Genomic DNA, 26,665 nt, shown 5'->3' on the forward strand with positions numbered 1-26,665 from the left:
GACACTGGCCATCAACTCTGCTAGCCTGCTTCCAGATGATGATCCAGAGGAACCCACTCATGACTGCACAGAGGTAACAGACGCAGTACAAACAGCTCACCCAGACCTGACAGATGCCCCGCTATCATCACCAGACAAGGTACTGTTCACGGTTGGGAGCAGTTATGTTCAGGGTGGCATCCAATATGCAGGGGCAGCAGTAGTCACCCTGGACCGCACCGTTTGGGCGCAGTCCCTGAATAGGGGAACCTCGACACAAAAAGTCGAACTTTTGGCCTTAATCCAGGCCCTTCGATGGGGACACAGTGCCATCCACTGGGAAAGAGGGTTACCAACTGCAGTGGGAAAGGACATTAAAAATAAGGAAGAAATTTTAGCCTTATTAGAGGTCATCTGGATCCCAAGGGCACTTGCAATAGTGCACTGCAAAGGACATCAGAAAGGGGAGTCAATTGAAGCCAGAGGAAATAGAGCTGCAGACCAAACTGCCAAGGAAGCCACCCAAAAACCAGTGGGGCCTTTACAAGTTTTAGTAACCCTGCCGGACCCCGACCTACGACGGACCCCCTCTTACACCAAACAATAGGAGGAATTGGCAGAACAGAAGCAAGCCATCAAAGGACCAGATGGTTGGTGGACCCTACCAGATGACAGACTGTTGGTCCCAGAGGCTCTAGGTCAGACATTAGTTGCCCAGTTACACCAGGCTACCCACTTGGCGTCACCAAGACTTCTGAACTCCTGCGAGGCAGGTACTACAAAGCTTAGGTAAGGTAATTAAAAGCATAGTCACTAGAAGTACTGTCTGTGCACAGGTAAATGCTAAGCAAGGTAAGTGGCTCCCCCTGGGAATTCGGGCCCCGGGGAAATTCCCTAGGAGAGCATTGGGAGGTGGATTTCACAGAGATTAAGCCACCAGCATCAGGGTACAAGTACCTGCTAATTCTCATAGACACCTTCGTGGGTTGGGTTGAAGCATACCCCACTAGGACAGAAACTGCCTCTATAGTTGTCAAGAGATTACTCCAGGAGATTATACCTAGATTCAGGGCCAGTAGTCATAGGATCAGATAACAGCCCCGCCTTTGTATCCAAGGTATCTCAAAGTATAGCTCAAGCCTTAGGCCCAGAATCTGGGCAGGCATGAGCAGGACTCTAAAAAGTACTTTAACTAAATTTGTCCTAGAAACCGGTGAAAACTGGACCAACCTCCTGCCCTTCGCCCTCTTATGGGCCATGTGTACCCCCTACCAGAAAGGGTTCCCCCTTCTTTTGTAATCATGTACAGTAGACCTCCCCCCCATCCTTCCCAGGGTCAGGGAGAAACTGAAAGCTGGAATTCATAACCATTCCCTTGCTCAAGTCCTTACAGGCTCTGCAGTATATCCAGAGAGCCACCCATAAGCTTGTTTGAGATGCACTGCCAGTGCCCACCGCGGACCCTATACATCCCTTCCAGCCCAGGGACTCGGTGTGGGTAAAGAAGTTCACTGCCCAAGGACTCACCCCAACCTGAAAGGGACGCTACACTGTTATCCTGAGCATGCCCACGGCTGTTGAAGTAGATAGCATCCAGACCTGGCTACACCACTCCCAACTCCTACACCAGGAAACGGCCTGGATCCTGGCAACCAGCGGCCTCACCTGTAAGATCCCTAGCCTGGGCTCCACGCAGGCCAGGAGGAGATTTGATGTCTGCAGGAGGGGAACTGGACTTTAGTGTGGACAGTACTGATGGGGACTGTGGTACTAGGGGCCTTGGTAACTGTAAGAACATTTTTGCTAGCCAATGAGAAAGTCCATGGCTAAGTAAGGCTAGATGTGCTAAGGGACGGGAGAGCAAGAACAGAACAGAGAATGCCCTTAAAAGAAGTAAGATGAGTCCATGATTTGACTCATGCACATAAAACCAGTGGGGAATGAAGTATGGTAGCAACCATACTAGGGTAAAAACTGCTGTTTAAGATTGGGGAGAAAAAATGGCGACGGAATAGAGTCGTGTTTGGAGGCTGGTACTGGGGCGGAGAGTAGGAACAGCAGAGACTCGCAGAGGGAGTGTATGTGGGCAAGCCAAGGGACAGCTAAACTCCAGGAGAAGGCAGGGGAGTGCTGGGCAGTGTTCCACTGACCGGGCAGCACCCACAGAGGCTGGGTCCCCTCCCGGAGCTGTGGGCTCACCGGGTGCCTCGCCATCTTGCAAGGAAAGGAGGATTTTATTGGAAACCTGACTTTCCGCGACAACTGCAAACACTGAACAGCTGCGAGCACCAGAACACCTGTTCCCTATTGGCGCAAACATTCGGATTCAAAGGAACTCTTCACTGCACCACGGAAAGGTCAGATTTCGCCTGAAATAAGGTGTGGTTTCTAATCCCCGCGGTGGGTGAGGGAAGCGCTGGGTGAGGGAAGCGCGGCAGCCACAGGACCGGCAGGAACCAGGAGGTCTGTGCCTAGAAAAATCTGCGGCAGTTGGAACTGCCATGATCCGTGAATGTGGAGGGGGGTTCTCTGAGCTGCTAACAGAAGTGACCTCTTGAAAGCAACTCATTTTAATCTGACGAGGAGGGTCAGACTAAGAATTTTCAAAGGAGTGCAGTATCCTTAGTCTGGCGCACAGACCCACTGTCCGCACACTTGGGCTCTTTCCGACTCTGATTGCTAAGCCCAATACATAGGAAATCCCAGGTGGAAAGGCCCTGAAAGACTGCAGGGGGAAATTGTTTTTTCGGAACCTGGGGAGCAGAGCTGGGTGTGACCATCTGAGAGGCAGCTCTGAGGCGCACACCTCCACAAACCGGTAGTGAGTGCCATAGAGGGGAAAAAAAAAAAAAAAAAGCTAGAGAGGCCCGGAAGTCAATTCAGAAACACTGCCACCCAGGGGCTGAAACACTAATTGTCTCTGGTGTAATCAAAAATAAATACGAGAAATTAAGACACGGCCTGCTTAAAAAGCAGGACTGGCTTACAACACTGAGGAGCAGTGGAACGAAGCTGAACTGAAATACCGCCCAGACTGGGAAACAGGCGTACCAAACAGAATAATAGAGGAAGTGAATGACAGCCACTACTGCACATTTTAGTCTTCCTATTTTTTAATTTTAAATTCTTTTTTCAATTTTTTAAATTTTTTATTCTCATTTTTTTATTTTCATTTTTTGCATCTTTTACTTAAGAAACTAATTTTTTTTTCTTTTTCCTCACTCGATTTTCACCTTTTTAATTATTCCATTTTTATTTTCAATCAGCATTATTATTACTATTATTTTACTTTTTTTAAATGTAATTTGATTTTCTCTTTCTTTTATTTTGGGATTAGTGTCCTACTTTCTATTTGCATCTTTCCCTTACAATCGTTTTACCCTATCTCAAAGCTAACATTATGCCATCACTCTCCTCCTAACCTTTCCCCTTTTGGTCTCCTGTTTATCTTAACCCTTTCTGGCTTTAGATTTTCCCTACTTTTTCAGTTTACTCTCTGCTAAAACTTCACCCTACTTATATATCTAATTCCCAACCCTCTGCTCCAAATCCATACAAACCTCTCTACGCTACCTAAAAAAAAAATTATATTTCTCTCTGGCCTTTTGTTGTTGTTTGCTTGAATGTTGATTAGATTGAATTTTTATGCTTTTTTATGAGATTGTTTTGATTATTCTTTTTGTTGGTTTGGTTGGTTCTTTTGTTTGCTTTGTTTTTGTTTGTTTTTTACTTTTGTTTTCCCTTGCCTCACTTGATATTAGCTGGTGTTGCAGTTTGTATTAATCTCCAGGCTCTTGTTGCTGGAATTTGCTGGGAATAGTGGTTGTTCTAGTGGAGTTTACTCCCCATATATATAGTTTGTTCCCCTTTTCTCTCTTAGTATCGTTCGTGTCTCTCTTACTTTTTTTTCTTTTCTTTCTTTTTTTTTTCTTTCTGTTCTTTTCCCAAGTTCAGATTCACACTCTTTTTTTTGTTGTTGTTCTTTCTTTTTACTCTCCCTCTTCCACTCCTATTCCCTAATTTGTCTTTCTCTGGTGGTTACCTTTATTGGAGGTTATTAATATCGTGAATACAATTCTGTTCAGTGCCTTGTCTGTTGTGCCTGGTTGTGTTGTATTTTGTACCTTTAAATCAACGCCGGAGAGAGAGATCTATATAACCAGACATCCAGAGAGGAGAGACCATGGGGAGACAAAGAAATAGCCCCCACAGAAAAGAAAAGCAGGCATCACCAGAAAAGGAAGTAAACGATTTAGAGGCAAACAACCTATCAGAGAAAGAATTCAGAGAAATGGTCATAAGGTGGCTGAAAAGGATGGAAGACAAATTCGACAATATGAGTAAGAACCAAGAAAAAATGAAGAACCAAGAAGAAATGAGAAATGACATTGCTGCTGTAAAGAACTCAATAGAAAGCATCAAGAGTAGACTAGAAGAATCAGAGGACCGCATAAGTGAGCTAGAAGACAAGATGGAAAAAAACACCCAATTACAACAGCTTCTAGAAACAAAAATTAGAAAGATTGAGGAGAGCCTAAGGGAACTTCGGGACAACACAAAACAAAGCAACATCAGGATAATAGGGGTACCAGAAGGAAAGGAAACTGAGCAAGGAATAGAAAACCTGTTTGAAGAAATAATAACAGAAAACTTACCTGATATAGGGAAGAAAAAACCCACACAAATCCAAGAAGCTCACAGAGTTCCAAGCAAAATGAACCCCAAAAGACCGACGCCACGGCACATTATAATTAAGTTGGCAAACACCAACGACAAAGTAAGAATCTTAAAAGCGGCCAGAGAGAGACAGACAGTTACATACAAAGGAACCCCCATCAGACTAGCACCTGATTTCTCAACAGAAACTCATTAGGCCAGAAGGGAATGGAATGAAATATACAAAGTCATGCAAAGGAAGGGTCTAAATCCAAGAATACTGTACCCAGCAAGGCTATCAATCAAAATTGAAGGTGAAATCAGGAGCTTCAAAGACAAAAAAGGACTAAGGGAGTTTATCACCACCAAACTAGCAATGCAAGAAATGCTAAAGGGTCTGCTGTAAAAAAAGAAAGAAAGAAAGAAATAGGAAGCAAAGAAGGAACACAGGGGTATAGAATAAAAATGGCGACAAATAAGTACCTATCAATAATAACTTTAAATGTAAATAGATTGAATGCCCCAATCAAAAGACACAGGGTAACAGATTGGATAAGAAAACAAAACCCATATATCTGCTGTCTACAGGAAACCCACCTCAAAAAAAAAGGACGCATACAGACTGAGAGTAAAGGGCTAGAAAAAGGTTTTCCAGGCGAATGGAAATGAAAAAAAAGCTGGGGTAGCAATACTTATATCTGACAAATTAGATCTCAAAGTGAAGGACATAACAAGAGATAATGAAGGCCACTTCATAATACTAAAGGGAGAAATCCAACAAGAAGAAATAACTCTGGTAAACATATATGCACCCAATACAGGAGCACCAAGATACATTAAAAAACTCCTGGAAGATATCAAAGGAGAGATTGACAGCAATACAATCATAGTAGGAGACTTCAATACCCCACTATCAACATTGGACAAATCCTCTAAAGAAAAAATCAGCAAAGAAACATCAATCCTAAATGACTCAATAGAACAGATGGAATTAATCAACATCTTCAGAACATTTCATCCCAAAGCCACAGAATATACATTCTTCTCAAGTGCACATGGGTCATTTTCAAAGATAGACCATATGTTAGGACACAGGCAAAGTCTCTCCAAATTCAAGAAGCTAGAAATCATATCAAGTATCTTCTCAGATCACAGTGGCATAAAACTGGAAATCAACTACAATAAAAACAATCCAAAGAAATCAAACACTTGGAGACTAAACAGCATGCTATTAAACCATGACTGGGTTACCGAAGACATCAAGGAAGAAATAAAAACATCATGGCAACAAATGACAATGAAAACACAACAATCCAAAATCTATGGGACACAGTGAAAGCAGTCCTGACAGGGAAGTTCATAGCTCTACAAGCCTACTGCAAAAAACAAGAAACAATGGTAATAAATTACCTAAACCAACAACTCAAAGTGTTATAGAGCAACAAGATAAGCCCAGTGTAAGCAGAAGGAAAGAAATAATAAAGATCAGAGTGGAGATAAACGACATAGAGACCAAAGAAACAATACAAAAGATCAACAAAAGTAAGAGCTGGTTCTTTGAAAGGATAAACAAGATTGATGAACTTCTAGCCAGGCTCACCAAGAAGCAAAGAGAGAGGACCCAAATAAACAAAATCAGAAATGAAAGAGGTGAAATAACAACAGACCCCGACGAAATACAAAGGATTGTTACAAAGTACTATGAACAACTCTATTCCAACAAACTGGACAACCTGGAGGAAATCGACATATTCCTAGAAAAATACAACCTTCCAAAACTCAATCAGGAAGAATCTAAACAGCTCAACATGCCAGTAACTATGGAAGAAATTGAAGCAGTCATCAAAAAGCTTCCGGCAAACAAAATCCCGGGGCCAGACGGCTTCACAGGAGAGTTTTACTAAACTTTCAAGGAAGAACTAAAACCTATCCTCCTCAGACTATTCCAAAAAATTCAAGAGGAAGGGACACTTCCAGGCTCTTTCTATGAAGCCAGCATCACCCTAATACCAAAACCAGATAAAGACAACACAATGAAAGAGAATTACAGGCCAATATCCCTCATGAACATACATGCCAAAATTCTCAACAAAATTCTAGCAAATCGGCTCCAACAGTACATCAGAAAGATCATACACCATGACCAAGTAAGATTTATCCCAGGAATGCAAGGATGGTACAATATCCGCAAATCAATAAACGTGATACATCACATAAACAAATTGAGAGATAAAAATCACATAGTCATATCAATAGATGCAGAAAAAGCATTTGACAAAATCCAACACCCTTTCTTGATAAAAACTCTCAACAAGGTGGGAATAGAAGGATCATACCTCAACATAATAAAAGCTATATATGATAAACCCACAGCAAACATCATACTCAATGGGCAAAAACTAAAACCATTTCCCCTAAGAACAGGAACAAGAAAGGGATGCCCACTCTCACCACTCCTGTTTGACATAGTACTGGAAGTATTAGCTATCGTAATTAGGCAAGAAGAAGAAATAAGAGGCATCCAAATTGGGAAAGAAGAAGTGAAGCTGTCCTTATTTGCAGATGACATGATATTGTGCATAAAAAACGCAAAAGATTCCATCAAAAAACTAATAGACTTAATAAATGAATTAGGCAATGTAGCGGGATACAAAATTAATGCCAATAATTCTGTGGCATTTCTATACACCAATAATGAACTTACAGAAAGAGAGACTATAAAAGCAATCCCATTTACCAAAAAAATTAAGATACCTAGGAATAAACTTAACTAAGGAGGTAAAAGACCTATACGCAGAAAACTACAGGACACTGAAAAAAGAGATAGAGGAAGACGTAAACAGATGGAAGAACATACCATGTTCATGGATTGGTAGAATCTACATCATTAATTTGTCCATACTACCCAAAGCAATCTACAGATTCAATGCACTCCCCATCAAAATACCAACAGCATATTTCACAGACCTAGAAAGAACTCTCCAAAAATTCATCTGGAATAAAAAAAGACCCCAAACAGCCACAGCAATCCTGAGAAAGAAGAATAAAGTAGGTGGGATCTCAATACCAGATTTCAAGCTGTATTACAAAGCCACTGTTCTCAAAACAGCCTGGTACTGGCACAGAACAGACATATTGATCAATGGAACAGAATAGAGAATCCAGATATCGACCCAAACCACTATGCTCAATTAATATTTGACAAGGGAGGCATGAACATACAATGGAGTCAAGACAGTCTCTTCAATAAAGGGTGTTGGGAAAATTGGACAGATACATGCAAAAAAATGAAACTAGATCACCAAGTTACACCATACACAAAAATAAACTCAAAATGGATACAGAACTTAAACATAAGATGGGAAACCATAAAAATACTAGAGGAATCCACAGGCAACAAAATCTCAAACATATGCCAAAAGAACTTCTTCACTGACACTGCCCCTAGGGCAATGGAAGCTAAAGAGAAAATTAACAAATGGGACTACATCAAAATAAAAAGCTTTTTTTACAGCAAAAGAAACAATCAACAAAACAAAAAGAAAGCCCAGTGCATGGGAGAACATATTTGCAAATACTATCACTGATAAAGGTTTAATCTCCAACATCTACAGGCAGCTTATGCAACTTAATAAAAGGAAGACAAATGATCCAATAAAAAAATGGGCAACAGACCTAAACAGAATATTTTCAAAGAAGACAGAAGGAAGGCCAAGAGACACATGAAAACATGTTCAAAGTCACTTATTATCCGAGAGATGCAAATCAAAACAACAAAGAGGTACCATCTCACACCTGTCAGAATGGCTATCATCAACAAATCAACAAACGACAAGTGTTGGCGAGGATGCGGAGAAAAAGGAACCCTCGTGCACTGCTGGTGGGAATGCAGACTGGTGCAGCCACTGTGGAGAACAGTATGGAGTTTCCTCAAAAAACTGAAAATGGAACTTCCATTTGACCCAGTAATCCCACTCCTGGGAATATATCCAAAGAAACTAGAAACACCAATCAGAAAGGATATATGCACCACTATGTTCATAGCAGCACAATTTACAATAGCTAAGATTTGGAAACAGCCTAGGTGCCCATCAGCAGATGACTGGATCAGAAAACTGTGGTACATCTATACAATGGAATACTATGCAGCCATAAAAAGAAGGAATTCTCATCATTTGCAGCAACCTGGATGGAATTGGAGAACATTATACTAAGTGAAATAAGCCAGTCAATGAAAGAAAAATACCACATGATCTCACTCATTTATGGATAGTAAAGAACATTATAAAGTGATGAACAAGAAGATAGATACAGAGACAGTAAAGCATCAAACAGACTTTCAAATTACAGGGGGAAAGTTAGGCAGAGGTGGGGGAGATATGAAATCAAACGAAGGACTTGTATGCATGCATATAAGCATAAACAATGGACGCAAAACTCTGGGGGTTGAGGGCATGTATGGGTGTGGGGTGGGGGGGGGTAATGGTAAGATATGTACACATATAATACCTCAATAAAAAATGTAAAAGAAAACAAACAAAAAAAAAACCACAAAACTGCTGTTTAATTTTAACCCTGCTATTCTGGCTTCTGCACGCACTTACTTGCTTAACGTAATTTTCCTGTGCCTGTGGACCAGAATCACAGGAGATTGATTCCCATTGACTCAGTAGCTCCAGGAGTAGAAACTGTAGATAACCTTTAGAGATTACTAACTCCGCTTGGTTCTGCTTCTGCTTGATTCTGCTTTCGCAAGATAGGACCACATTCTAATGTCCAGCAGGGGCTGCGAACCCCCCTGCAGGCTGTTCCCAGCATTTAGAATTTAGAATTTAGAAGAAAGGAAAATTTTTGAGGTTTGGACCTTTAAAAGGACTGCCTACACCTGGGACAGTGTGGTCGTGAGTGTGGCCACCTGAGTGTGGTGCTCTGGCGGCCATCCTGGCCAGTTCAATAAATCTTTGCCTGTTTTTTTTAATCAATCAGCAGCCTCCAGTGGCCTTATTTTGACTCCAGGGTTCAATCACACAACAATGCTACATTTTAAAAAATAATAATAACTCTGAAAGAAGAGCCAAAGCCCCGAGTGTGGAACCTCAAGCCACAGTGGATTATAACCAGGCATTAAAACCTAATAGAGGAGGAATTACAGCATGAGAGAACCCCCTTCCCTTGAAGTTTCAACAATTTGAACAGCTATAACTCAACAAAGAATTCCCTGCTGAATGCACAAGCATACCTGGGAAATCTGCATATTGAAACATCTAAAGGTGGGCAAGTGGGAGAAAAAGAAAAAGGCCAGAAGGGAGAAGAGATGTTTGGAGCCATGGATGCAGCCCTGAAGCCAGAAGCGCATGGTTGGGCTCACCTAGGGAAAGAATCAGGTGTGGTGGGTGCTCCCTTTGAACAAAGGAGCCAAGGAATTTAGCGAGCATTCCTGCAAGAGCAAACTGTACATGCTGAAACTGGTTTCAGAGACCTGTGCAAATACACAATATGGGGGTGCATCTGTGGTTTTGGGGCAGTTGGCGTTCTAGACAGAGAAACAAAGCCATAGAATTCTTCTACCTTGTAGCCTCCCAGAGCTCACCTCCTTTCTTTCACCCCTGGTGTAAATCTGTGAAGCACGTTATCTGCAAACTTGAGAACTGGCACTTCAAAAACACTTTTATCTTTGAGCAAAGAATGCACTTTGTGATCAGCTCCAGGGTTGGTGTGCAGGGCGACCCCAGAGAGGTCTGAGGTGGGTGTTACTGTGAGCGTATAACAACAAAGAAGCTGGCTGGTTTGCCCTGTCCATCCCACCCCTATACATCCTGGATACAGTGAAGGCAACATCTAGCTGTGGGGGGACAGGGATTTCACAGTTTAAAACTTGTGATTTATTGCCACCTACTGGAAAATAATAGAAAGACCTCTTTGTATTAATCATCTAGAGAAGTGCCACTCATATACATAGATGTCTAGATAGTGAAGTAATCCTTCAAATACCATGGGTAACTAATATAGCAAGTAAGCTCAGAAAGGAAATTTAAAAATCTCTAGAAAACAAACTTAAAATATAGAAATATGCGATATAAATGACAAAGAATTCAAGATTGCTGTTCTAAAAAACCTCAAAGATATGAGAAAATAGTTAATTTTATGAGCTTAGAAAACAAATCAACAAACAAAATGCATACTTTACCTAAGAGATTGAAACTTTAAAAGATAACTGAACAGAAATTTTGGAGATGAAAAATTCAATAGAAGAGATCAAGAATGAATTAGTGAGCATAAGAAATAGATTGGGGCAGATGGTAATATCAAAGATAGAAATCTATTAATGATGCAGAGGAAAGAAGAGACTTGAACATAATAAAGAAGGAACTCTTACCTTTCGTGACAGCATGGCTGGACTGGAGAGTATTATGCTAACCAAAATAAGCCAGTTAGAGAAAGACAAGTATCACGTGATCTCACTTATATGTGGCATCTAATTAAATAAAGTGATGAATGAAATAGATCCAGAGAAATGGAAGCATGGAACAGACTGACAAATCTCAGAGGAAAGGGGCGGGGGCAGCAGGAAGAGATTAACCACAGAACTTATATGCATAGATGCATAACCTAAGGACACAGACAATAGTGTGGTGAAGGTCTGGGGTGGGCAGGAGTGGATCACTGGGGGAAAAGGAGATATCTATAATACTTTCAACATTAAAATTTTTTTTTAAAAAATGAAAGAACTTTACAGGAAGTATTTGGCTTATTCAGAGAGAGCAATAAAACTGTAATAGGTATGCCAGAAGAAGAAGAAAGAGAAAGGAATGAAAATTCTGTTCAAACAAATGGTTGATGAGAACTTCCCAAACCTATGGAAATAACAAGATCCTTGAATCCAAGAAGCAAACAGAATAACTAGTTACCTCAATCCAAAGAAGCCTTCTCCAAGACATATTGTATTAAAACTGTGAAAAATTAATGACAAAAAAAGAATTCTCAAGGCAGCCAGAAAAAAGAAGAAAGTTAACTATAAAGAAAATGTCAGTAGATGATCAATGAACTTCTAATTAGAAACTCTACAAGCCAAAAGAGAATAGAACCAAATATTAAAGCTACTGAAAGTGAGAAATTACCATCCAGGAATAGTATATCCAGCCAAGTTATCCTTTTGATAAGAGGGACGTTTCTAGACATACAGAAGCTGAGGGAATTTATCACCTGAAGACCTCCACTTCAGGAAATACTAAAGAGGGTTATTCTACCTGAAACAAAGAACAAAAGGTTACAAAACTACAAATAAGATCACCAACAAATTTACAACATAAACAGGGATAATTTTTGACAAAAAAAAATATAAAAGGAAAAGGGGTAAAGGTATGAATTTGCAGGGAAAATGGAGATTAGATGCATTAAAAAGAAAAGGGACTATTGTATATATTAAACTTTTTTTCATGAACCTATAAACACACACACAAACACAACAACAACAACAACAACAACAACAACAACAACACAAAACTGAGATATATAACCTAAAACAGAAGGAAATACCATCAACACAAGGGAAAAGTGCCAATGGAGGCACAGAGATAATAGAAAACAAAAGATAAAATGGTGATAGAAAATTCTCTTATATCAGTAATTACCCTAAATGCAAATGGAATGACTTCACTAATAAACAGGAATAATGTATCAGATTTCACCAAGAAACAAAACCCAACCATATGCTGCCTCCAGGATACATCTAAGCTGCAAAGACAAAGATAGACTCAAAGTGAAAGGGTGGCTATGGATTCTCCAAGCAAATGTCATCCACAAAAAAGCAAGTGTAGCCATACTTATATCTGACAAAACAGATTTCAAGATAACAAAGTTAACAGGAGACAAAGATGGGCATTTTTTAATGATAAAGGGTATGCTATATCAAGAAGACAAAATAATTCTTAATATACATGCACCAATCAGGGAGCACCACATTTATAAAACTACTAACAGAATTAAAGGGAGAAACAAACAAAAACACAATCACAATTGGGGACCTTATACTCCATTGACAGCTCTATATATATCATCTAAAAAGAAAGTCAGTAAAGAAATATCGACCTTAAATGACACATTAGACCAAATAGACATAATTGACATTTACAAAGTTTTCATCTCAGAACCTCAGATTATATGTTATTCTCCAGTGCACATGGAACATTCTCAAAATAGGTCATGTGTAGGATCACAAAACCAGGCTCAACAAATTCAAGAATATTGAAATTATACCAAGCATATTCTCTGACCACAATGATTACAAACTAGAAATCAACTGCAATAAAGTAAGCAAAACACCACAAATATGAAAATATTAACAATATACTACTGAAAATTAGTGGGTCAAAGAAGAAATAAAAGGTGTGATCCAAAGATATATCGAAACTTCTGGGTTACAGTTAAAGCAGTAATAAGAGGGAAATTTATATAATTTCAGATCTATCTCAGGAAACAAGAGAAATCACAAGTAAACAACCAAACATTATATCTTTTTGTTCAAAAAATACATATCTTTATTGACTTCAGAGAGGAAGGGAGAGGAAGAGAGAGAAACATCAATGATAAGAGAGAATCATCTATCGGCTGCCTCCCGCACCACCCCACTTTTGGGATCGAGTCCCCATGTATATGCCCTGTCCGGGAATCAAGCCGTGACCCCCTGGTTCATAGGTTGATGCTCAAACACTGAGCCAAGCTGACTGGGCCAAACATTACATCTTAAAGTAGTAAAAGAAAAACAAAACCTACTTAAAGTATGTAGAAGAAAGGAAATAATAAAAATTGAATGAAATTAAGAACAAAAAGGCTATACAGAAAATTAATACAACAAAGAATGGGTTGTTTGAAACAGTAAAATTGACTAATTCCCTGCTACACTCACTAAGGAAAAAAGAGAAAAGACTCATATAAACAAAATCAGAAATGAAAGAGAAGTCACCACAGACATCACAGATATACAATGGATCATACTAGAATACTATGAAAGACTATATGGAACCAAATTCAATAACCTATAAGAAATGGATAAGTTCTTAGAAATATATACCTTTCCTAGACTGAATCATGAAGAATTGGAAAACCTAAATAGGCCAATCAACAGTGAGTAAATTGAAACAACCATAAAAAAAATCCAAAAAATATAAGTCCAGGACCATATGGTTTGATTAGTTAATTCTAACAAATATTCAAAGATTACTGGATAGACATCTTTCTCAAACTCTTCCAAAAATTTATAGAATAATTAATATTTCTTAACACATTTAATGAGGCTAACATAACCTTGATACCAAAACCTGGCAAGAATAACACAACAAAAGAAAATACACACCAATATCTCTGATAATACAGATAAAAACATTTTAAACACAATACCAACAAATCAAATATACAACACACTAAAAATAATACATCATGATTAAGTTGGGTTCATTTCTGGGGCACAAGGATGGGGCAACATACCCAAATCGATAAACTTAATAAACCAAATTAACAGAACAAATTATAAAAATTATATGATCTTATCAAATAATGCAGAAAAAGCATTTATAAAATACAAAAACATTTATGAATAACACACTCAATAAGAGTGGTATAGAATGAAAGTATCTCTACATAATAAAGGCCATATATTGCAAACCTCTGCCAATATCATACTCAAAGGTGAAAAAAAATAAAAGCTTTTACTCTAAAATCAGGACAAAACCAGGATGCCCACTCTCATCACTGCAATTCAACATAGCTCTGGAAGTCCTATGGAGAACAATCAGGCAAGAGAAAGACATAAAAAGCATTCTAATTCAGAATGAAAAAGTAAAAGTGCCACTTTTTGCAGATGATCACAAAGACTCCACAAAAATGTTAGAAACAATAAACAAATGCAGTAAATTTGCAGGAAACAATATCAATGTAAAAAATCCACTGCTTTCTTCAATATTAACAATGAAACCTCAGTAAAAGTATTGAAAAAAACAATTCCTTTTGCAATTGCAAGCAAATAATAAAATACCTAGAAATAAACTTAACAAAAGAAGTGAAGGACCTATATACTAAAAACTACAAAGCATTACTAACAGATATTAAAAAAGACACGATGAAAATAAAAGATATTCTGGGTTCATTGATATGAAAAATCAACATAATTAAAATGGTCATATTACCCAAATCAACATATAATTTAATGCAATCCCCATCAAAATGCCAAAGTCTTTTTTTGAAGAAATAAAACAAAAAATCATCAGGTTTGTAGGGATCCACAAAAAAACCCCCAAATAACTAAAAAAGCATGAAGCCAGATGTATCACCCTACCTATCTACAAATTGTATTACAAAGCTACAATAACCAAAATAGCATAGTATTAGCAGAAAAACAGAAACACAGATCAATGGAATAGAACTGAGAGCCCTGACACAAACCCACATGTGCATGGGCAAATAATTTTCAACAAACGAGCAAAACACATACAATAAAGAAAAGAAAGCTTCTTCAATAAATAGTGCAGAGGAAATAGGAAAGTCACATGCAACATAATGAAACTAGACTGAAGTTTGTTCTCACGTAGAAAAGTTAACTCTAAATGAATCAAAGAACAAAATATAAGATCTGAAACTAAATTACATAGAATTAAACATAGGCACTAAACTATGGACCTTGGTCAGAGAGAATATTTTATGAATTTGATCCCAAAGTCAGGGGAAATAAAGACAAAAATAAATGAGTGGGACTATATCAATCTGAAAAGCTTCTGCACAGCAAAAGAAATAAAACAAAAATGCAACCAACCAAATAGGAGATGATATTTTCAAACAGCTCCAACAAGGGGTTAATACCCATAATATATAAAGAATGCATAGAGGATGGAGAAAATGGTGGCTGAATAGACAGTAGTGTCATGCACCTCCTCCTAGGGCCAGGCCAGAAAAGCAACTAAATCGGAGAACATCCACCCTGAATTAACAAATTAGCACAACTCAGGAGATAATTTTCAATAAGGAAGGGCAGAGGACACCTAAAGAATGCCACTCCCTGGCCATAACCCACATGGAACCACCAACATCCCCAAGCTGAGAGTGGTACAGTACCTACTGGCATGCTCACAGATATCTACAGGGAGCATGCACCACTAGAGTGAGCTCGCCTACCAGGCCTCCTCACCAGCTCACTGGGACCCAGCATCCTAGGATCTGCCTCCAAGACCCCACAGTGAGTACAAGTGAGGGGGAACCCTTTGCGCCACTCCCACTCTGGACCCCAGAACCATGCTGTTAGCCTGACCCAGAGCCATCTGGTGCTTGCTCCACCCCAAGCCCTGGAACCTGCTACTGGGGTGACCCGGAGAAACCCAGAGCATGCCCCACCCTGGCCCGCTGGAAAGATCTGCTTGGGTGACCCAGAGCAACTCACACATGCTTCATTCTCACCAGAGAGGGGTGACCAAGAGCAACCAGCACAAGCCTCACTCAGGGGCATAGGGGAGCTCTGACTCTGTGACCCAGAGCAACCCATGCCCACTACAACCCTGCCTCCAAGACAGTCCTGCTGGGGCTATCTGGAACAACCCAGCACACACCTCACTCCAGGCTACAGGAGAGCATGACTGAGAAACCCAGAGCAACCTGCCCCACTCCACACTGAGGAGAGGTGAACTGGAGCAACCCAGCATGTGTCTCACTCAAGCTATAAGAAAGCAAGGACTGTGAGAACCAGAGCAACCTGTGCTCACTCCACCATGAGCCCAGGGTCTTGCTGCAGGGGCAACCTGGAGTAACCCCGCATATACCCTACTCAGGCCATAGGGGAGCACTGACTGTGTGATCCAGAGCAACCCACATCCACTTCTCCCTGGCCCCTGTGACAGTCCTGCAGGGGCTACCTGGAGCAACCCAGCACACATCTCACACTGGGTCATAGGATAGCACTATTGGGGTGAACCAGAGAAAGACAGGGTGTCCAGACAGAGACCACAGGACTGTGCTTCAAGTGCACAACCAGAGGGACCTAGGATGCCACCTTGCAATGGGTGTTGGGGCCATTCAGCAAATTGCATGCCAGAGGGCTCTGGGTCCTCACAGAGAGTCACACACAAGAGGAACTGTGCAAGTGGTTCCATCACCACGAGCATCTGAAGCAGACAACTGAGGGACCAGATCTGTGGGAGAAAGGAATACAACTCAGAATAGAGACAATAAAGGCATGAGAATCAAGGCAGACACATCCTCTAGGCCAATGATTTCCAAACCATTGCCTTAATAGGGTCTTCAACCTCTCACACCCCAAACAGGGTGCCCGGGACAAAAAGAGACAGCAAAAATGGGGAGACAAGGAAAGAAGAGGAGGAATCGCCAGAAAAGGAACTAAATGAAATGCAGGTATGCATTATGTCAGAGAAGGAATTCAGCATAAGGGCCATACAGTTCATAAACAGGATGAATGAGAAAATCAACAACTTATGTGAGAATCAAGAGGAAATCAAGAATGATATATATACTAAAAACACAATGGAAGATTTCAACAGAAGACTAAAAGAAACTGAGTAATAAATTAGTGAGTGAGAAGATAAGGCATAAAAAATGCCTAATGTGAACAGCAATTAGAGAAAAAAATTAGAAAGCAGGAGGAGAGCCTAAGGGAGCTTTAGGACAACATGAAACAAAGTAATATACATATAATACAGGTGCCAGAAGGGTAAGAAGAGAAGCAAGAATTAGAAAACCTATAAAGAAATAATGACAGAAAACATTCCTGATTTGGGGAAGAAACAAAGTCACCAAGCACAGAGAGTCCCAAACAAGATGAACTGAAAATGGCTCACACAAAGACATGTCATAATTACAATGGCAAAGGTTAATGAAAAAGAGAAAAATCTTAAAGGCTGAGAGAGACAGAGCGTTACCTACAAATGATCTCCCATTAGATTATAAAATGATTTCTCAACAGAAACACATCGGGCCAGAAGGGAATGGAATGAAGTATACAAAATGTGCAAAGCCAAGGACTGAATCCAAGAATATTCTATCCAGCAAGGCTATCATTCAGAATTGAAGGTGAAATAAGGAGCTTTGCCGAAAAAAAAAAAAAAAGGCTAAGGGAGTCTATCAGCAATGCAAGAAAAGGTAAAATAAGGGTTGTAAAAAGAATAAATAGAAAGGAAAGAAGTAACACAGGCATGAAGAATAAAAATGGCTAAACACAAGTACCTATCAATAATAACCTTAAAGGTAAATGGACTAAATACTTCAATCAAAAGACATAGTGTGGCTGAATAAATAAGAAAACATGACCAATATATATGCTGTCTACAAGAGACCCACCTCAGAACAAGGGACTCACACAGACTGAAAGTGTAGGGATGGAAAAATATCTATCAGGCAAATGGAAATTTAAAAAAAAGCTGGGGTAGCAATAATTATATCTGACAAAATAGACCTCAAAGTGAAGGCCATAAGAAGAGATAAGGAAGACCAATTCGTAATACTGAAAGGATTGATACAACAAGAGGATATAACTCTGGTAAACATATATGCACCCAAAGCAGGAGCACCTAAATACATAAAAGAACTTCTGGAAGATATGAAGGGAGAGATCAACAGCAAAACAATCATACTAGGACACTTTAATACCCCATTGACAACATTGGCTAAATCCTCTAGACGAAATATCAGCAAAGAAACAGCAATCCTAAATGACTCACTAGATCAGATGGACTTAATCGAAATCTTCAGAACATTTCACTCCAAAGCCACGGAATATGTGTTCTTCTCAAGTGCACATGGGACATTTTCAAAGATAGACCACATATTGGGAAAAGGCAAAGTCTCTTCAAATCCATAGAAGCATCAAACAGTCCATCAATCTTCAGAGGGAAGCAGGGGAGGGTGGGGTGGGGGATAAGATATCAACCAAAGAACTTGTATGCATACATATAAGTGTAACCAATGGACACAGACATTAGGGGAATGGGGGCATGTGCTAGGGGGTGGGGGTGGCCAATGGGGAAAAAAGGAAACATATGTAATACTATATGTAGTACTTTAAACAATAAAGAATTTTTAAAAAGAATAATATGGTGAGTGTAGAATCTCAGAGGGAAAGTGGGGGAGGGTAGGTGAATGGGAGGTAATCAACCGAAACCCTGTATGCTTATATTCATAACCCATAGACACAGATAATAAGATGCTAAAGGCATGGGAAAGGCAGGCAGGGGCGGGATGAAGGGAATCAATGGGGGAAAAATGGGACATGTAATAGTTTCAACAATAAATAATTTTAAATAAATAAATAAATAAATAAATAAATAAATAAAACCATTTCCCTTAAGAATTGGAACAAGACTGGGATGTCCACTTTCACTACTCTTGTTAAACATAGTACTGGGAATGCTAGACAAAGAGATCAGGCAAGAAGAAAAAATAAAAAGCATCTGAATTGGAAGAGAAAAGGCAAAACTGTCGTTATATGCCGATGACATGATTTTGTACATAGAAAACACTAGACTCCATAAAAAAATCTGTTAGACTTAATAAATGAATTTGGCAACATAGCAGGATACAAAATTAACACTCAGAAATCTATGTTATTTTTATACACCAATAATGAACTCATAGAAAGAGAAACTAAAAAAATAAAAATAAAAATCCCATTTACCATTGCAACGAAATTAAGATAGTTAGGAATAGACTTAAGTAATGAGATAAATGACCTGACTCAGAAAACTACAGGATGTTTAAAAAGGAGGTAGAGGAAGATATAAACAAGTGAAAGAATATACCGTGTTCATCGACTGGTAGAATCAACATCATTAAAATGTCAATACTACTCAAAGCAATCTATAGATTCAACAAAATGCCCATTAAAATACCAATGACATATTGCACAGACCTAGAACAAATTCTCCAAAATTTTATATGGAATAAAACAAGACTTCAAATAGCTGCAGCAATCTATAATAATAAAAGCATAATATGTTAATTGGACCAGCCAGCCGAATGACCTTCCGGACATCATTCCAGACATCTTTCCGGATTACTTTCTGGATGAAGCCATGGTGGTGGGGGCCAATGTACAAGCAGTTAGGGGTGATCAGGCAGGCAGTTGAGTGGTGAGGGGTGATCACGTAGGTAGGTGAGGGGTTAGGAAATCAGGTAGGCAGGCAGAGGGGTTTTGGTCAATCAGGCAGGCAGGCAGGATTGTTAGGGGCGATCAGGCAGGCAGGTGGGAAGTTAGGGGAAATCAGGCAGGCAGGTGAGTTGTTAGCGGCAGTCAGGCATGTAGACGAGTGGTTTAGGAGCAATCAGGCATACAGGCAGACAAGTGGTTAGGATTAAGCGGTCCCTGTGGGATCTGGCCTAAACCAGCTGTCAGACATCTCCCGAGGGGTGATCAGGCAAGAGGGTGCAGGCAGGGCCGAGGGTTGTCTCCCTCCCGCCCCCATGAACGAATTTTGTGCACCAGGTGTCTAGTTCTGACAAAAAAGAACAAAGTTGGAGGGATTATAATACTAGACAGTAAGTTATGTTGCAAAGCCACTCTTCTCAAAACAGCCTGGTACTGGCACAAGAACAGACATATAGACCAATGGAACAGAATAGACAACCCAGAAATCGATTCAAGCCATTATTCTCAATTAATGATTGACAGACACAGCAAGAGGATACAATGGAGTCAAGTCAGTCTTTTCAATAAATTGTGTTGGGGATGTGGGGGAGAGCCCATCTAAATATTTTAGCCTCGGAACATGGTGGCCAACACAATGGGAGGAAGGAAGAGAGTGTGACAGAGTAAAGGAGGGAGAGGGGCATGTGTGAAAATTTGTGGTGCATGTGTGGGTGAATGAGGGACAGTTTGATATCTTTGGAGTCCCAGGGCCTTGCAGATTGGGCTTTCTTAGATGGGGAGCCCCTGTTACCACCACAGGCATTACCAGGCTGGTGTGGCTTTGGTGTGGAACCCACACCATCTTGAAGGGGGAAGCAGTGGAGGCCAGAAGCACAACCATACCAATCTCCAGAATGACCTTGGACACCACTCCTGGACCTATGCAGGGAGCTGCTTGCCAGCTATATCTGGTTGAAACACCACCTTACCCCAGAAGTGAGCAGTGTGGTCTGTACTGTGGGCACCCAGATGTATGCAGTGAGTGCATGCCAGAAAAACCTCCAGAGGTGTATCTCCTCACCTGAGCCCAGACCTAGCATCCCAGAATCACGTGCTTCAGGTTCTGCACTATATGTGCAAGCCAGGGGTAACACTGCCCTGCCCCATTCCCAGTCCCAGTACAGAGCCACAGCCAGGCATGCCCTCCACCCCCAGACAAGACAGAGCAATCCTCCAGTGTGCCTTCCATCCCTGGCCCAGACAAAGATGTCAGCCAATGCATGCTCCATCCCTGGTCCAGGACAGAGCCCTTTCTCTATTCCCTCTCAACCCTTGGCCCAGACAGAGCCATGGGAAGGTGACCACTCCACCCCAGCACAGGACAGAGCTGTCAGTGTGACCCAGGGTGCCCAGCAAAAGCTCACAGGATCACACTGCAAGTGCACTGACAGAGGGAGGTAGGGCATCATCCTGGCTTGGATGTTGGAGATGCACAGTGAATTGAATGCTACAGGGCTCTTGGCCCTCACAGGGAGTCACATACCAGAGGAACTGTGCAGGTGTCCCTTCTGACCCCGTGTTTCTGGAGCAGAAAACTGAGGGACCTGGGCCATGGGAGAAGGGGTTAAAATTCAGAGCAGAGATAATAAAGGTGTGAAACTCATGGCAGACTCAGCCTCGAGGCTATTGAGTCCCCAGAACATTGGACTGCTATGGCTCCAAACTCTTGGACTCCATGCAGGAGCCCAGGGCCAGAGAGAGACAGCAAAAATGGGGAGACAAAGAAATAATCCCCAAAAGAAAGAAAAGGTAGAATCACACACACAAAAAGGAACTAAATGAAATGGCAGCAAGCAATATGTCAGAGAAAGAATTCAGAGTAATGTTCAAAAAGATGCTCAACCTTCAGGATGTGAAATTCACAAAGATACATTAGAATTAATAGGGAATTAAGAATGATATATCTGGAGGAACCAAGATGGCGGCATAGTTAAACAACTAATCTGCTGCCTCACACAACAATTTCAAAAACACAACTAAAAGACAAAAACGTCTACCACCCAGAACCACGGGAAAGCTGGCTCAGTGGAAGATTTACAGCTGAGAAGAGAAAGGAGCACAATCGCTGAAAAAGCTGAGGTACGGAGGCACGCGAATCGGGCCGGCGGCGGGTGGCTGGGTGCGTGGCTTTTCTTCAACCCGCAGGGAGACAAGCTCCCGATCACTCTGAAATCCAGTTTCTGGGGACACTCGGGGGACCCAGACGCCTACGGGGAGAAGCTGGACTCTCGGCCATCGGGTCGGAAAGTGAGAGTGACTTTTTTGCAGAGGTGCGCCCAGCAATCATTGTTTACTGCGCTGGAGCGCGGGGCGCAGGGACTTGGAAACGTGGAAAGGCAGAGACGGCTGACGGCAGCCATTGCCGTTGGCCACGCCCCAGCCTAGTGACGCCCTGAGACCCCGCCCTGCCTGAGGCCCCGCCCCGCACATTCTACAAACCCGCCCAGGCTCCACACAGCGGCTTTTGCATATAAATGGCCTGTTCTGTGGCAGCTTAACCAACTACAGCTCCAGACTGCTCCAAAACCGCCCAAGCAAAGGAGGAGAAAACTAGCCCTTGTTGTAGCTCCTGCTGGGGAACACACAGTACACAAGGGTACACCAAGAGTGTCCACCTCAAGTAACTGGGAGGCTGACCCGTTAAACCAATAGGACACCTAGTAGACAAAACTACCCTACCAACTCAGGGAAGCAGAGAATATGAGAAGGCAAGGAAACAGATCACAAACCAAAGAAATGGAGGAGAATAAGCGACTGGACATAGAGTTCAAAACCACGGTTATAAGGTTTTTCAAGAATTTCATGGAAAAGGCCGATAAATTCAATGAGACCCTTGAGGATATGAAAAAGGACCAACTAGAAATTAAACATACACTGACTGAGATAAAAAATATTATACAGAGACCCAAAAGCAGACTAGAGGATTGCAAGAATCAACTCAAAGATTTGGAATACAAAGAGGCCAAGGACACTCCTCCAGAGAAGCATGAAGAGAAGAGAATTCAGAAAGTTGAAGATAGTGTAAGAAGTCTCTGGGACAACTTCAAGCGAACCAACATCAGAATTATGGGGGTACCAGAAGAAGAGAGAGAGCAAGATGCTGAAAACCTATTTGAAGAAATAATGAACGAAAACTTCCCCCACCTGATGAAAGAAATAGACTTACGAGTCCAGGAAGCGCACAGAACCCCAAACAAAAGGGATCCAAAGAGGACCACACCAAGACACATCATAATTAAAGTGCCAAGAGCAAAAGACAAAGAGAGAATCTTACGAGCAGCAAGAGAAAAACAGTTAGTTACCTACAAGGGAGCTCCCATACGATTATCAGCTAATTTCTCAACAGAAACCATGCAGGCCAGACGGGAGTGGCAAGAAATATTCAAAGTGATGAATAGCAGGAACCTACAACCAAGACTACTCTACCCAGCAAAGTTATCATTCAGAATTGAAGGGCAGATAAAGAGCTTCACAGATAAGAAAAAGCTAAAGGAGTTCATCACCACCAAACCAGCATTATATGAAATGCTGAAAGGTATTCTTTAAAAAGAGGAAAAAGAAGAAGAAAGATAAAAATTATGAACAACAAATACATATCTATCAACAAGTGAATCTAAAAGTCAAGTGAATTAAAAATCTGAGGAACAGAATAAACTGGTGAACTTAATAGAATCAGAGGCATAGAATGGGAGTGGATTGATAATTCTCAGGGGGAAAGGGGTGTCTGTGTGGGGAGTATGGGAAGAGACTGGACAAAAATCATACACCTATGGAGAAGGACAGCGCGGGGGGAGGTAAGGGAGGAGGGGGGGTAGGAACTGGGTGGTGGGGAGATATGTGGGGAAAAAGGAGAAACAATTGTAATCTGAACAATAAAGATTCATTAAAAAAAAAAAGAATGATATATCTGCAATAAAGAACACAATGGAATGTTTAAACAATAGACTGGAAGAAGCAGAGACCCAAATCAGCGAGTTCAAATGCAGGGAATAAAAACATCTAAACAGTAATTGGAAAAAGAATTAGAAGGCAGGAGGAGAGTTTAAGGGAGCTTTGGGACAACATGAAACAAATCAACATCTGTATAGTGGGTGTGCCAGAAGGACAATAAGAGGAACAAGGATTAGAAAACCTCCTAAAGAAATTATGACAGAAAACTTCCCTGACTTGGGGAAGAAAAAACTCACAGAAGCACAGAGCCCCAAGAAAGATGAACCCAAAAAGACCCACACCAAGACATGTCATAGTTATAACGCCAACATTAACAACAAAAATCTTAAAGGCTGCAAAAGAGAGACAGAGATTTACCTACAAAGGATCTCCCATTAGATTATCAAATGATTTCTCAACAGCAACACATCAGGCCAGAACAGAATGGAATGAAGTATACAAAGTGATGCAAAGCAAGGGACTGAATACAAGAATACTCTACCCAGCAAAGCTATCAATCAGGAACTCCATAGACAAAAAAAAAAAAAAAAAATAGGCTAAGGGAGGGAGTTTATTACCATGAAGCCAGGAATGCAAGAAAAGGTAAAGGGGAGGTTGTAAAAAGAAGAAGTAGAAAGGGAAGAAGGAACACAGGCATAAAGAAAAAAATTGCTGCAAACAAGTACTTATCACTAATAACCTAAAAAAATAAATGGATTAAATGCCCCAATCAAAATATATAGGGTGGCCGAATGGCTAAACAAACATGACCCATATATATATATGCTGTCTACAAGGGATCCACCTCAGAACACGGGACACACAGAGACTGAAAGTGAAGGGATAAAAAAGTTTTTTTCAGGAAAATGGAAATGAAATAAAAAAAGCGGAGGTAGCAATACTTATATTAACAAAATAGACCTTAAAGTGAAGTCCATAAGAAGAGATAAGGAAAGCCAATTCATAATTCTGAAGGGATCCTTAAAACAAGAGGACATAACAATGGTAAACATATATGAACCCAATACAGGAGCACTCAGATACATAAGAAAACTTCTGGAAGATATCAATGGAGAAATCAACAACAACACAATCATTGTAGGGGACTTTACTAACCCATTTACATCACTGGATAAATCTTCTGACAAAAAATCAACAAAGAAATAGCAATCCTAAATGACTCACTAGATCAGATGGAGTTAATTGACATCTTCAGAACACTTCACTCCAAAGCTATAGAATATACATTCTTCTCAAGTGCACACAGGACATTTTCAAAGATAGACCACATATTGGGGCATTTTCAGAGATATACCACATTAGAAAGTGTCTTTAATTTCAAGAAGATTGAAATAATATCAACCATCTTCTCAGTCACAATGTCATAATATTAGAAATTCAACTACAATAAAAAAATAAGCACTTGGAGGCTAAATAGCATGTTATTAAATAATGACTGGCTTACCAAAGAGATCAAAGAAGAAATAAAAAGCATCCTGGATAGATATGACAATGAAAACACGACAATGCAAAATCTATGGGACACAGTGAAAGCAGTTATGAGAGGAAAATTCAGAGCTTAACTCAAAAACCAAACAAAGAACATGGTAATAAATTATATATCTCTACAACTTAATGATTTAGAAAGATAGCAACAAGAAAAGCCTAGAGTAAACAGAAGGAAATAATAAATATCAAAGCAAAAATAAATGACATAGAGACCAAAAAAATAATACAAAAGACCAATAAAACCAAGAACTTGTTCTTTGAAAAGGTAAACATGATCAATGAACATGTAGCCAGGTTCACCAAGAAGCAAAGAGAGAGGACCTAAATAAATAAAATCAGAAATGAAGGAGATGAAGTAACTGTTGACTACACATGAATAAAAATAATGTTAAAAAAGTACTATTCCAACAAACTGGACAACCTAGACAAAACGAACACATTCCTAGAAAAATACGATCTTTCAAAACTCAATCAAGAAGAATAAGATATTCTGAATAGGCCAATAACTATGAAGGAAATTGAATCATTAATAAAAAAACTTCCAGCAAACAAAAGCCCTTGTCCGGATGTCTTCACAGGATAGTTTTATCAAACATTCAGAGAAGAACTAAAACCTACCCTCCTCAGACTATTCCAAAACACTCAAGAGGAAGGAACACATATAAGCCCTTCCTATGAAGCCAGCATTACCCTAACTCCAAAACCAGGTAAATACACTACAAAGAAAGAGAATTACAGGCCAATATCCCTGATGAAAATAGATGCTAAAATTGTCAACAAAATTGTAGCAAATTGGATACAGCATTACATTAGAAAAGTCATACACCATAATCAACTGGAATTTATTCTGGGGGTGCAAGGCTATTACAATATCCATAAATCAATAAATGTGATACATCACACAAACAAATTGAGAGACAATAATCTCATAGTCATATCAATAGATGCAAAAACAGCATTTGACAAAATCCAACACCCTTTCTTGATAAAAACAATCAGCAAAGTGGGAATGGAGGGATCATACCTCAACATAAAAAAAGCCTTATATGACAAACCTACAGCCAACATTATACTCAATAGGCAATATCTAAATCATTTCCCCTAAGAAAAGGAACAACACAGGGATGTCCACCTTCACCACTCCTGTTTCACATAGCACTGGAAGTGCTAGCCATAGCGATAAGACAAGAAGAAGAAATAAAAGGCATCCTTGTTAGGAAAGAAAAGTAAAACTGTCATTATTTGCTGATGACATGATATTATACACAGAACACCCTAAAGAATCCATCAAACTACTTTATTTAATAAATAAATTTGGCACACAAGGTGTCAAAACAAGCCAGAGGAAAATCATTTGGGCAAAAAATGAAATAGGATCCCAAGTCAAATTTATAGAAAATATTCCTTTATTAACTT

The 26,665-nt window shown here is 40.2% G+C and overlaps 1 protein-coding gene across 1 annotated transcript in view; it reads right to left on the reverse strand.

Annotated features, from left to right (window-relative positions):
• CYLC1 (cylicin 1) overlaps positions 1-26,665 on the reverse strand; it is a 125,079-nt gene that overhangs the window by 86,721 nt on the left and 11,693 nt on the right. The gene's annotated exons all lie outside the window — the stretch shown is intronic.

This window comes from Eptesicus fuscus, chromosome 1, assembly GCF_027574615.1.
Source record: "Eptesicus fuscus isolate TK198812 chromosome 1, DD_ASM_mEF_20220401, whole genome shotgun sequence".
Lineage (NCBI taxonomy): Eukaryota > Metazoa > Chordata > Mammalia > Chiroptera > Vespertilionidae > Eptesicus > Eptesicus fuscus.